Here is a 14,257-nt window from a genome sequence, read left to right as displayed (position 1 = left end):
AATTGTTATTCAGGGCATGTTGTGCTGTTAGGGTTCCTGTGACACAAGGACTGAGTACTTACTTGTTTAGCAAATGGGTCTGTATCAAATAATCAAAGTGTACTTAATCATCTATTCATCGACATGAAAACAGTGAAATTCACTTCCACGAATGACAAAATCTTTCCTTGGGTAAGGACGTCATTGGCCAACACCACAACTTTGCCCTTTTCCCCACCATAGTGTGATCTCAGAGTTAATATATAGAGTTATAGGGGTGTAGGGGGTGAAGCCTTCCACTTTGGTGGGTTTGCTTTGACACAGTGTGTGTTCTGGTGTTATGGTGGACAAGTGATCACTTACCCTTGTAAAATTTTTAAAGTTCGCTGGTGTGTGTTTCACTGTTTTTGTGTCGATGAATAGATGTTTGAGTTAAGTGCACTTCTATTATTTAATACAGACCCATAGCATGCCTACAGAGATCGACTGTGATTCAGTTCTGGGACAGTGTGTGTACTACATAATGGAAACAGCTTCCTTGTCAAAAAAAGCATTGATATTGTACTGTCATTGTTGTGTGGACAGTCACATGTGTAGTTCCTTTCCAGCATTCTGGCTAAATCAGATTGCCCATATTATATTTGTAACTGATTTCTTACTACACATGTTGGTTTCAATTGTTTGTGATAGCCTCCACTGCTATCTGCTGTGGCACATGCAGTCAATACAGAGGTTTGTAGAGACACTAACATAATAGGCAGGGGTTTGAATTTGGTAACATCTGTCTGCCCGACAACTAAGACAGATAGCAGTGGCTTACACACAGACAATATTTTATAGCACAGTCAGAAGGCCACATTTTTCAAGCTACTGTTCTACAAGATAGGGCATCCATACCCATTATGATAGAAAAGTGGTGTAAACCCTTTGAGGGTGTTCTTCATAATGTGACTAACATACCTCTCAAGTGTACCTCATTACGAGGAGCGTACCTCATTTAGGGTCTTAAAAAGTTCATGTTCCTCGAAGTCCCTCAAAGTTCCACATTGAAAGAGTCTGTCACACATTCAATGTTAGGAATTTTTTTAAGTGAAATCCATGGTAAATAAAAATTAATCATATTACTTCATTAAAGGATCTTCTTTTTAAGTAAAACCAGCATATTTTAACCATCCTATGGCCTTCCTAGTTGAAGTTGTTAACAAGCCATTAGTATGTGTTCCACATTTTTCCAATTTGTTCCACATTATGAAGGCGAGTGTTCCTCATTTTGGCGATGGAAGGTTGAGAGCTATGGTGACTAATATGTTTATTTCTGTATCATTCATGACTGGTATCCACATGTCTGATATCTGTTCCAGTATGTGGTTGAAAATCACATTATGTGAATAATTATGTTCTTTATTACATCTTCGTCCAGACATTTCTTTATTACTGCAACTGTTTTCTTCATACTATACAGCTTAATGGCAGGTAAGGGCTTCCGTAAATGTTTCCTACTGTATGGCATGCTGCCAGACCATCAGAAACTGTGATTGGTCCTTTGTTATGACACTTTCTTCTGTGTCGGTGTTGTTGAATCACTGTTATGCAAATGTTCACTGTAATTCCATGTGAGCCTGAGCACAATGTCCAAGAAATCTACAAATTAGCAAAGGAAAATTTAAAATCATGAATTGTCATCCGATCTCTGTTGTCATTTGTCACTTGTGTATGTTGTGTGTTACTATATTATCATTTAGCATTCACATGACTATATAACGCTTGCTTGTCTATTACATGTTTATAAGTGATAAACCCCTTTCCTATGGGTGCCACTACAGACATTTATTTGTAAAAACTGTTCCATTTCTGATGTACATGACATTACAGCTGTAAGGACCATTTGTTCTTGTGTATACATGCTGAGGTGGAGAATACAGCAGAGGTGTCATCTAGAATACATAAATTCCCTCTATATACATCTCATATGCAATAACAGCAGCCAATGCATTTAGCCCACAATGTATCTTCTGTCCTTGCTAAGTGTTATCTTGGCTCAACAATTTATTCATGTGTATATCACATTAACTCCCTTTTGCTACAATGTAGCTTTACATCCCTCTCACATGTTTTGTTAGCCAGTCTGTTTTTATTTATGTACATCAAGTATTGTCATTGAGATTAATTATGATTACATCAGTAGTATTTATTTATTAAAGTGTTTTTTTAACAATTCAGCACATTTGCCTGTAGTATCTGAATATACTTTTTCCCATTTCCTCTCCCCTCTTAATTATTTCTGCATGTTATATATGTAGAGTTCCTCCATTTCACTTGCTTGCAAGCACCTTTCCATGGTTGCAAACACTACTACTGGCCAGAAAAAGGTGCTTGTAAATGTGTGGGCACAATGAGCAGTATACATATTCGATTAGAGCTGCTGCGCACACACTAACAAGCTTAAATCATGTAGGTCTAGCTCAAAGTCTACACAACTCTTAACAAATCCCAAATGATAAAGTGATAGAGATAGATTAATTAGAAATTACCTTTTTGAGACATGCAGCTACAGCACTGCTGGAGCTAATAACTGGAAATAAGAAAGTATATTTTTGGGAAAGAAAAGTTTTATGCAACTTTGTGATGTGTGTGTGCTTCCTACAGATTTACTCTTTTCTTTCAAAAATAAAATAAGCTTCTGGCTGATAAGGGATGAGCAGCAGTGGTAGCTCTTTTCCCGTGAGAATATTACCTTAATTTTTTTCAGCTATGCGATCTGTGCATAATTTAATACAGGATTAAATAATTTAATTTATGAAATATTTCATTTCTCATCTTTCTCCATTTCTTTCTGTCTGGCAATTTAGTGCTGATGATTAAGGCTATGGATACTAATGAGTTTTATCTTGTAGTTCAGGGAATGATTCCCCTCAGTCTCCATTTGCTTTCTGTCATTCAAATAAGCATTGAGGATTAAGGCTATGGATGCTAATGAGCTTCATCATGTAGACCAGAGTTTGAATCCCTCAGTCTTTGTCTGCTTATTGTATGACACTGAGAAAGTCACTTAACCAGACAGTGCAGCAGGGTCAACCCTGAAAAAAGCTTGTGCTTAGTCACTTTACCCTGTTAACAAGTGATTGAAATGATAAAAGCATATGAAAAACAAAATGATATCTGTTGGTGACTTTAACTGTTATTTAAGTAAGAAACAAAACCAAAAAGATAATGTAATAATAACAGACATGTTAGTGGAAAATTTAAAAATAGTAAATTAGGGAAAATTATTAAAGATTAATATTGCATATAGTTTTATATATATATATATATATATATATATATATATATATATATATATATATATGGGGTCTATATTATATGCTCAAAGAGACTTTTCTTCGAACATATAATCATTGACACATAAACAGCAAACATTCTAAAGTACGAATGGCCACGTCCGCAAATTTTTTCATTGGGAAAAAATTCACGGGGATATACACAAAAACACAAATTTCAAAACCCTAATCAATGTGGGAGCTGCACCTCCCACCCCCCCCCCTAACTAAATATACCAACTCTGAGATCGTTCTACGTTGGGGAAAAAATTTAATTACGTGGCCATTTGTGCTTTCGAGCGTTCTCTCTTTAGGTCTCTTTGAGCATATAATATAGATATATATATATATATATATATATATAGAGAGAGAGAGAGAGAGACATATATATATATATATATATATATATATATATATATATATATATATATATATATATATATATATATGAGCAGTGAATATTGTTAACACTATAGTTGATCAATATCTACTTAGCTGACAAAAATTGGTTAACTAAGCAGATGACTGACAAGTGTGCAAGATCGCACAATATATTCGGGGTGGAGGAATATGTCCTTTCCCCAATATTGTTTGATCTCAGAGTATCTGTATATAATTAGCAGGTAGTGTGGTAAGTACAGGAAGGCTTGCATCCTTGCAAAAAACATTGTTTATATATATATATATATATATATATATATATATATATATATATATATATATATATAAAACACTATCAACTTATTACAATTACAACAGGGGAAGGGCATAAGGAAAAAGGAGATAAAATTCAGGAAGAAAGTTATTGTGACAAAGAACAGGTGAACAGTTTGAACCTACAGGTAGAAACACAGTCAGCAGGAAGGATATATGTATTCATATAAACATTTTAACATATTTAACTACAGTGATATAGAGTTTAATGCAACCTATTTTAATTTATTTATGAAAGGGTTTAAATTTGTTACTAGTAAAAAGTGATATCAGCAAAATATTAATTGATTTTAAATGATTTATAAGGAAGAAGAACTTCAAGCTGATGTTCCCTACAGGAGAGGGAGAGTAGGGGCAGGGGATGACTCCTAAAAAGAAAAGTATATATAATCTACCTGTGCAATCACAATTGACAAATTGTGAGATGTTGGTTGAAAGAGAATTAAGGGAAGCTTCACAGAGTACACACGTTCATCCTAACCTCCCGCTATAGGAAAGAAAATAATTGGAAGAATTAAGTAAGAATAAAAATGTAAAGGTTATGAGACCAAGCAAAGGGGGGATAGTTATAATGGGTAATATACTATATTTAAATAAAATGATGAGGTTATGAGACCAAACAAAGGGGGGTAGTTATAATGGGTAATATACTATATTTAAATAAAATGATGAGGTTATGAGACCAGACAAAGGGGGGGATAGTTATAATGGGTAATATACTATATTTAAATAAAATGATGAGATTATGAGACCAAACAAAGGGGGGGTAGTTATAATGGGTAATATACTATATTTAAATAAAATGATGAGGTTATGAGACCAAACAAAGGGGGGGGATAGTTATAATGGGTAATATACTATATTTAAGTAAAATGATGAGATTATGAGACCAAACAAAGGGGGGGTAGTTATAATGGGTAATATACTATATTTAAATAAAATGATGAGGTTATGAGACCAAACAAAGTGGGGGGTAGTTATAATGGATAATATACTATATTTAAATAAAATGATGAGGTTATGAGACCAGACAAATGGGGGGGGGATAGTTATAATGGATAATATACTATATTTAAATAAAATTATGAGGTTATGAGACCAAACAAAGGGGGAGGGATAGTTATAATGGATAATATACTATATTTAAATAAAATGATGTTAATACTAAGTGATGAGAGTTTTCGAAAAATGAAATCAATATAGCTTATTCAAAAATTGATTATATGTTAAAGGATCTACTTTTAGACGAAATGATAGATATTGATATATACCATTATTTGTGGACAAATAAACTGATCATACAGACAGTGTATTTTTGGGATCCCAAAGGTTCATAATAAAAATGTTATGGATCCATGGCTTAAGCCTATAGTAGCTGCTAGTTAACCCAAAACTTATTCAATAGCAAAATGTATCGATTGTAAGCTTAAAATATTTGGACTAAACAAGTAGGTGTACTAAAGGATTCTTGGGATTTTATGAAAGGGATACAAAATGATTAATACAATAAAGAAATTAAGTTTGTTACAATAGAAACAGTAGATATATTTAGAGTCATTCCACATAGTATTGGAGTAGAATGGTTTGAAGAAGCTATGGTCAAAACAGATGGATTTAGTTTTAGAACATTTAGAGTATTGTTGGAATTAATGGAGATGGTGCTGCATCACAATGATGCTAATTAAAATGTAATTAAAACATTGGGATATGTTTGCCAGTTTTTCCTGATTTAGGCAAAATATTTAAACATCCTGTTAAATTTACCTTTAGGAAAGTTTACAATATTAAATACATATTGCAGCTATATATCTAACAGGCAAAGATATGGTACATTTAAATGTGGAGCATGCGCTCAATGTCCCGACATAAGTAATAGCAAACATATGTGTACTTCAGGCAGAGATAAACATATACAGGAAGAACATTTTAGTAAGGCTTTTATTACAAAGTTTAATGGGTACTCAACCACTGTTAAAATTATTGTTCAAAAGGAATGGGACAAATTCATTGGTTTAACAGACCTATCAAATATACCTACAGAGCCTGTAAAGATTACTTATAAAAAAGCAAACAATTTAAAAAAATCTTTTAGAACAAGAATGCAATAGTACTGTAGATAAGAAGAATTCAAGAAAGAAAGGGACTTTTAAATGTGGAAGTTTCTCCCAATGTGCATTCATTTTAAATAGAGAGAATATATTTTTAAGTAGTAGGAATAGGTGGATACAAGGTGCTAATTATTTTAACTCAATAGGTTTGGTTTATCTTGTGGTATATGGGGAATGTGAAGCTTTTTATGTTGGGAAAACCAAACGTAAGCTTAAAAAAAGAATTTGTGAGCATTATTATGACATTCAAACAAGAAAGGAAAATAATCCATTATTTAAATATTCTAAAGAATGTGAAAAAAGCTCAGTTTACATTTTTTGTGCTTGAAGAAGTGAAAATTATACAAGAGGGGGGGCTATGGGAGGAAAGAATTGAATACAGTGAATTATGGTGGCAGATTACTCTTCAAGCAAACCAATTCCCTGGGTTGAATGAGAATATTTCTATAGCCATCCCCCCTCCTGTTAAAAATGAGAGCAGCAAAATTGTGATATATGAATTACCTTTTGGATTTTTATGCAATAATTTTATTTTAAGTGGTTGGTTGTACTTTATTTCAGTATTTTATTGATGTTGGCATATTGGTCGGGCAACAATATAGGAAAAATAGAAAATACTGTATTTTTATATAACTTGAGCAATTTACAGTTTAGTCAGTAAATGGAGCTCTCATAATTTGGAATAGCTCATAGGAATGCATTTGAACATGTTTTTAATAACAAGTTTTTACAATTTTTACAGTTTTTATATATAAATATGTATTTAGTAAGAGGGAATTTTCATTATCTGTATTATTATTTATTATTTAATTGATTAATTGTGAGAAAGGGGAAATTTATTATGTGGTGTATATATTTTTTCTGTCAAAGTTGGGATCATGCATTAGGGGGAGTTAATTGATTAACTGCAACTTAATTCTTTCTTAATATGGTTAATGAATTATGGTATAAAAGGAATAGCCTTGGTAGACTCACTCTGTTGCATCTGATGAAGTATTTGTGTTAAAAAGATGAAAATGCGGTGATTTCAGTTAAGCGTTAATGCATGTGGACTGTTTTATGCATTTTTTACATTAAATGATTAGTTATTGAAAATAATCCAGCATGTGGCACTTATTTCTACTGCTTCACAGTGCTTTCTTTACTTTGGATATATATATATATATATATATATATATATATATATATATATATATATATTTTTTTTTTTTTTTAAACAAGGTTTTAGCTTAACTTTTGATGAATAGGTAATTTATATGTATATAATTACTTAACTGATGTTATTTGATGTATAGAATTACTTAACTGATGTTATTTGATGATTGGCTTGGGTGTATACATGCATGTGGATGGTTAACTCATTTACTGAAGAAGTCCTAAGTGTAGGATGAAAACACAGTGATACTAAGTATTTATGTTTTAGTGTGCGGTTTTGTATTAAAGTTAATTTTTTAATACTCAGGTTACTTGTACAGATTATTCACCTGTTACCTCTACAGCACCAAGTGTTTGTTCATTGTACTGTGTCATGTACTCATTTGTATGACAGAATGAACTACAAGTTTATTTCTTCAAATATTCTGTGTATCAACCATGCGTTTTGGTGGGTGTATGCTGTACTGGAACAGGTAAGTGGGTTTTATGTATATGTGTATGTGTGAGTGTGAGTGAGTGTGTGTGTGTGTGTGTGTGTGTGTGTGTGTGTGTGTGTGTGTGTGTGTGTGTGTGTGTGTGTGTGTGTGTGTGTGTGTGCACGTGTGTGTGTCTATGTGTGTGTGTGTGTGTGTGTGTGTGTGTGTGTGTGTGTGTGTGTGTGTGTGTGTGCGCCCAACCCTATCTTGCTTAGCGGCAGTGTTATAGAAATGTTTTTTTTTTCTTTTTAAGGCAAGATGTAGGGCTAGGTATAACTTTAGGGGCAGGGTTAGGGTTAAGCCCCCCTCATCACCTTAGTAATACATGCTAACCCTAACCCTACATCTTACCTTAAAACAACCCTATCCATAACACTACCACTAATCTGACAAATTAGAAGCTAGTGTTATGTAGGGTTTATTGGAAATACTGTAAAAGGAAATTGCTTTCCTTTTGCAGTCTTTAGTATGTTCGATGTTTTGACTCTTCAATTGTGCGATTCTTTGTTGTTTCCTGACAGATGTTTTGTGTTTAATTTTGTGATACAGTGATGAATCACACTATAATCATATCTATATATCTATATCTGTAATGCTTTTCATTGTCAAATTCAAGGTGGAGACCATCAAAAAGCAAATCAAACTCCAATAGCAGTTGGCAAGATCAGCCACCATAATAGCTACTCCCAGAAATATGCCAATTTTAAAATAAGCTGAGCAAATTAAATGTTGGTCATTAAGTATCTGTTTAGGGATCAGTTGCATGACTTGGTCATTAAGTATCTCTTTAGGGATAATGGCACTGCTTTTGGAAATTTTGTAGCATAGTCTATTTTACTGTAATGTCGTGATAACCATTGCTAGATTTTATTAATGGCCATACAATGTCCATTGCAATATATTTAAATGGCTCATCAATAATAGTCTTTGGGATCAATGGACTCTTAACTCTAGAATGGAGTGCAGTTTTCTTTCATTCTGGGTGAAAAGCACAGAAGTTTTCATCTCATTTATTATGCTTGGTTAATAAAATCTGCCTCATCTTTTGCTTTATTTTTGTTGATTTGCAGGTAACTTCCTAACATGTGACTATGGGGTAGCTTCATTACCAGTGTATCTTAAGGTTTTGGCATTAACAACTGATATAGAATTTGCTCTCTGTATTTAGTTGCTGTATACAAATTATCATCTTTTAACTAATAGTGGCAATAAGTAATGGAAACACCCTTTTTACTATCCTCCCATGTTTATTTATTTATTTAGTTTATTTTTATTTTTATTTTACATTTGTTAACCAGGGGTGTCTGACTTGAGCCATAAAGGCCTTTTTTCAGAGATGCACAGGGAGAAAAGCTCCACATAGAAAAATTACAGATATATTTAGATATTTAGACATGATCAGTATACACACAAATTACAATAGACTTGTTTTTACAGTGGTATGCAGTACATCAACAGTTACACTAGAGAAAACAGACAAGAAAATATTAATTTAAAAATAAAGGTAATTAATAGATTTGTGGTGTACAGCTGAAATTTGGAACATAAGTAGAATACATACATAGTGCATAGGTACAGTCCATATATTGTACATTAGCCAGTGTTTGTCAGTTAAGAGTGAAAACTATTATCAAGTACTCTAGGTTTAGTATGTATACCTTATCCGCTTTCACTAGCCTGGGGAGCAGTCATGGCACTGCCAACTTTGCTTGAGATATTGCCTAATGAGGTTTTTAAAGGAGGTTTTGGATGATGTGATTTGTATGCTAGTGGGGAGAGAGTTCAATTTTTTAGCCACTGAACTACTATATAGTGTGTCTCCAAAGCTATTGTAGCTGTTGGTGACTTCTAGTAGTAGTTTGCTTGATGATCTAAGAGGCCTTTTGGCTGAGTGATGTTGTACTAGGTTTCTGAGGGCAGGACCCTTATTGGGGAGGTAATAGATAGAATGACAGAGGCAGAGCTGATTGTAGGTTAGGAGGTTGGGCAGTTCAAGCCAGTGGAGCTGTCTCAAAGCAGTACAGTGATGAGTTCTATATGAGCAATTTGCAGCAAAGCAGGCAATTCTGTTATAGCAGGCTTCCATTTTGCTTAGTTCAGTTTTGCTGAGATTAGTCAGAATGGGAAATGCATAGAGTAGGGTGGATAGAAGTTGGGAGTGAGCAATGGCTGATCCTGCGTTGTTGTCAAGAAATGGTTCGATATGGCAGAGTGATCCCAGTTTGGCATGTACTTTTTTAATAGTTAAGTTGAGATGACTATCAAATTTTATGTGGGAGTCTATGGTTATTCCCAATAGCTTAGCCTGTGCCACTGGAGAGATTGGAGTAGCATTTGTGGAGTAGATAGTGAGATTGACTATCAGTGTTTTTTTGTTAGAACTGGTTATAAGCATAAGCTGAGGTTTCTTTGGATTGAGGATAAGTTGGGCTTTGGTAATGTAGTTTTCAATGTCAGAGAATGCTAGATGAGTTGTTTGTAGGAGGGTGGGAATGTTTTGTGCAGCACAGATTAAGGTAGTATCATCTGCATACTGAATGATAAATACATGCTGTGTGGAGGTATGGAAGTCATTTGTGAAGATTGTGAATTGTAGTGGTCCTAAGATAGAACCCTGGGGGACTCCTATAGTTATGGGAAGCTGAGGAGAGAGAGAATTGTCCCATTTCACAGCCTGGTACCTGTCAGTTAAGTAGCTCTGGAACCAGCTAAGACTAGAATTTGATAGGTGATATTGGTTTAGTTTGTTTAGCAGGATTTGGTGCGAGACTGTGTCAAATGCTTTGGACATATCCAAAAAAAAGAGTTGATAGCTGCAGGCCTTCATTTTTGAGACGGTTTACTGTGTCTGTGAAGTAGAAGAGGGCTGTGGTGGTACTATGGGCAGGTCTGAAACCATGTTGAATAGGTGACAGGATGTTGCTGTCTAGGAGATATTTAGCACCTGGGTATGGATGCATTTTTCTAGGATTTTGGCCAGGGGGAACCTGGGTTATAGTCTTTCATTTACCCTGCTTAAAGTATTATCTTCCCATGGTGCTTTTTAAATATTTGTGTGGTTTACTTTAAGTCTGCTAACTATGGGTTACATTTCTCATTAGCTTGTCTTGATTTATTGAGGTGGAAGGCACAGCTTCCTTTCCCAAAAATAGTGGCATCACAGAATCTTGTAATGCCTTCCCGTACATAGGGTAATTCTGAGCAAAAGTTTTCTTCTGCTTTAACATTTCCATTATCTATGCAAGTTGCTTAAGAATTCCTTTGCTCTTTAGCTTTCTGCTCTCCTTGAAAAGAAATAGATTTTAAAATTTGTATTTTCTTATCTAAAGTTTAGTATTTGCTACCATTTCTTGAACAAATAACCCTGCAGTTCATTCTCTCATGCAAATGACTGCATGACACAATGAACAGAACACATTTATCTATAAAACTAGACCTATAGATAAAGGTCTATATCTATAGGTATTTACACACTTGTTTTGCAGGGAGACAAGCCCCTCTGCAACCCAAAAGTGGTGAGCTGTGTCCACCACACTCCATGCTAATTGCATATACTAACTCGATATCGTTCAATACTGGTAAAGGGCATATTCCTCTACCACGAATATTGTGCAATTTTGCATACCTGTCAACCATCAGCTTGGTCGACCAAAGTCTGTCGCTCTACGTATGTCAACTAGTAATAGTATGAACAATATTCAGTGCTCCTATAAATATATATACATATATGTCTTATTTTTTCTTGTCACATTTCTCTGAAATACCTGCACTTATTCCACATTTTTTTTCATAAACAGTATTCACAATTATATCCAAATCTTTTAAAACTGATAATTTCCAAAAATTATTCCCCAGTAACTCAATTAGAATCATCTTTATGTTGATTTTCATAGATGCATAACCAACTTATTTTTTCTACTGTTCTTTGGTATACTCATCAAAGCCATGTGACATGAAAACTGCTGCTGATTTTTTACTCTTTGAATTGTATTAATTTATCAGTAGACACTTGATTTGATCTATAACAACGTTTCCCTAATTTACTACATTTAAATGTTCCAGTGACACCTGTTATTACTATATTATATTTTTAGTTTCCTTTCTTACTTAAATAACTGTTAAAGTCACCAACACATATTATTTTGTTTTCATATCTTTTCATCATTTAATTCACTTATTAACAGGGTAAACTCATTAGACGCAAGCATTTTTCAGGATTGACCCTTCTGCACTGTCTGCTTAAGTGACTTTCTCAGTGTCATACAATAGGCAGACAAAGACTGAGGGATTCAAACTCTGGTCTACATGATGAATCTCATTAGCATCAAAAGTATACCTTTCAACTTCTTCACCCAAGAAATCTGGACAAAGCCTAAAATAATGGGGGGAGGTGAGGCAAAGGCCACAAAATAGGGACATATTTTAAATATTGCAGTTATAAGTTAAGAAGGTTGATAGAATAACAAGTTTTTGCTTATCATGCATCTGTGAAGCATATGAAGTCTGAAACTCAAATGTATGTTATTATTTAATGACTTCAGTCCTCAGTGATTTGCTATAAAAACACACGTTACGAAGTCAGATCAAAAATATGAGGCAAAAATCTAGACATTCTGTAAAAATCTGTACAGTTAAGAGGTTTGCCTAATCTGATATGCTTAATTGACTGACAGAAAGCAAATGGAGACTGAGGGGGTCATCAAACCCTGAACTAAAAGATAAAACTCATTAGTAGCCATAGCCTTAATCCCCAACACTAAATTGCAAGACAGAAGGTAAATGGAGACTGAGGAAATCACACTCTGGGATAAAAACTGAAGGTCATTAATAGCATATCTCTTTTTTAATTTACATAAGGTTCCTTTTTTTCAAAAAGAATATCAGTCTATTCTTTTTTATGTATTTCTGCATCTATTAAATAGTCTGGACCTCTCTACTTTGTTGTTAGATAATAATACACTCCATGGCTATTCAGCAATGTATATCCAAGCATTTTGCTACACAATTGAAAAATAAATAAGTCGTCTGTTCCCTCTCTCCCTCTCTGTCTTTGTAAGCTGGAAGCCCTTTAAACATACAATGTTCACTCTTCTTCTATGCACAACAAAACTAAAACCAGTGATAATATTTACATAAAGTAATATTCCTCTTCTCATGTCCTTCCTCTTCTTCCCTTTTTCCTTTTCCTCTTAGTCATTCTGTCTCATGGTTAACTTATCATTATTCATGTCTCCTTCTCCAACTTCTTCTGAAATTGATCTGTTTTTTTAATGTCCATTTACATTTTAGTTATATCTTCTTCTTTCTACATTTCATTGTTTCTTTCTCCCCTCTTATTTTTTTTCTCTTTTTTGTTCTTTGTCTTGACATTTAATAATCCCTCCTTACTAAACTATCCAGCCAAATATGTCCTTCTTGTTGGCATCTCTTGCACTTAGGATTATAGTTCCAACTTGAATAGCCTCCTATAAAACATCCACACTATCCCTGAGACTCTGGAAAACTGCTACTGGAATCTCACTAGGTCAGACATTGTTTGCCTGTCAGGCACAATGTGGCCCTTAGCCATTAATGATTAACACCAAGAAAAGGCTGTCTGAAAACAGCAGCTAATTAACCAACCCACTTTCAGCCATAGCTGGGCCTGAGGAGATATTACGTATTCCTTAGATGAAGTTAAGCAAAATAACAATGAAATCTCCAGAACACAGGAAGTGCATGTACGTCAACATGGCTCAGCAAATTCACGAGTACACTGAGGCGACTAAACTGGAAAGGATACCATCAACCTTAACGTGCTCATGGCACTTGTTTAATCTATTTTATGACTTAAATAAAAGGTGGAAATGTGAACGCAGGACAGTATGAAAAGTGGGAAGTAAACAAAGGGAGCACAAAATGGACACCTCTAAGGTTTGAATAGGATGGCAGAGGGAATGGAAGGGTTTGGAACAGGTACTCATTTTCTATAGACAAGGAAGGAAAGTTGAAAGAATGGTAAGATGGCTAGAGTGGGTAGCAGAGGTACAAACACAAATATAGAAGACAAACAAGACTGACAGGAGAGGTGCTGACACACAATGGGATGGGGAGCAAATCACACAAACAGGGGGATGCAGTAGTGATGGGCTGAACTGGAAAGAAAATGGCATAGATACGAAAGGGAGGGGAAACATTAGGATGCAGGATAGGGCGGTAAGATCCCCCACCATCATCCTGTCTGTGTCATACCCACTGGGAGTCTGGACACCACTTTATGCACCCTTGTCACTGGTTCTTGGCTCAGATGATGCAACCGGTGGTGGGCAGCGGCGTGAATTTACAAGATGCGAGATGAGTCTTCATGGGTGGCCAATGATGGCATCAAGATGACAGTATACTAGCTTCCCTAACACCTCTGCTATCTGTCTCTGTCTCATAAATGAGCCACCACCCCGGCAGAGCCAGAAGTGGGAACAACAGCTCTCCTGACCAATGAAGTCCCACCAGGGGCAGGGCTAGAAGGCCT

This window comes from Protopterus annectens, chromosome 1.part1 (assembly GCF_019279795.1).
Source record: "Protopterus annectens isolate FY-2018-M chromosome 1.part1, PAN1.0, whole genome shotgun sequence".
NCBI classification, from domain to species: domain Eukaryota; kingdom Metazoa; phylum Chordata; order Ceratodontiformes; family Protopteridae; genus Protopterus; species Protopterus annectens.
The sequence above is the reverse complement of the archived record's forward strand: the minus strand, read 5'-3'. Positions refer to the sequence as shown.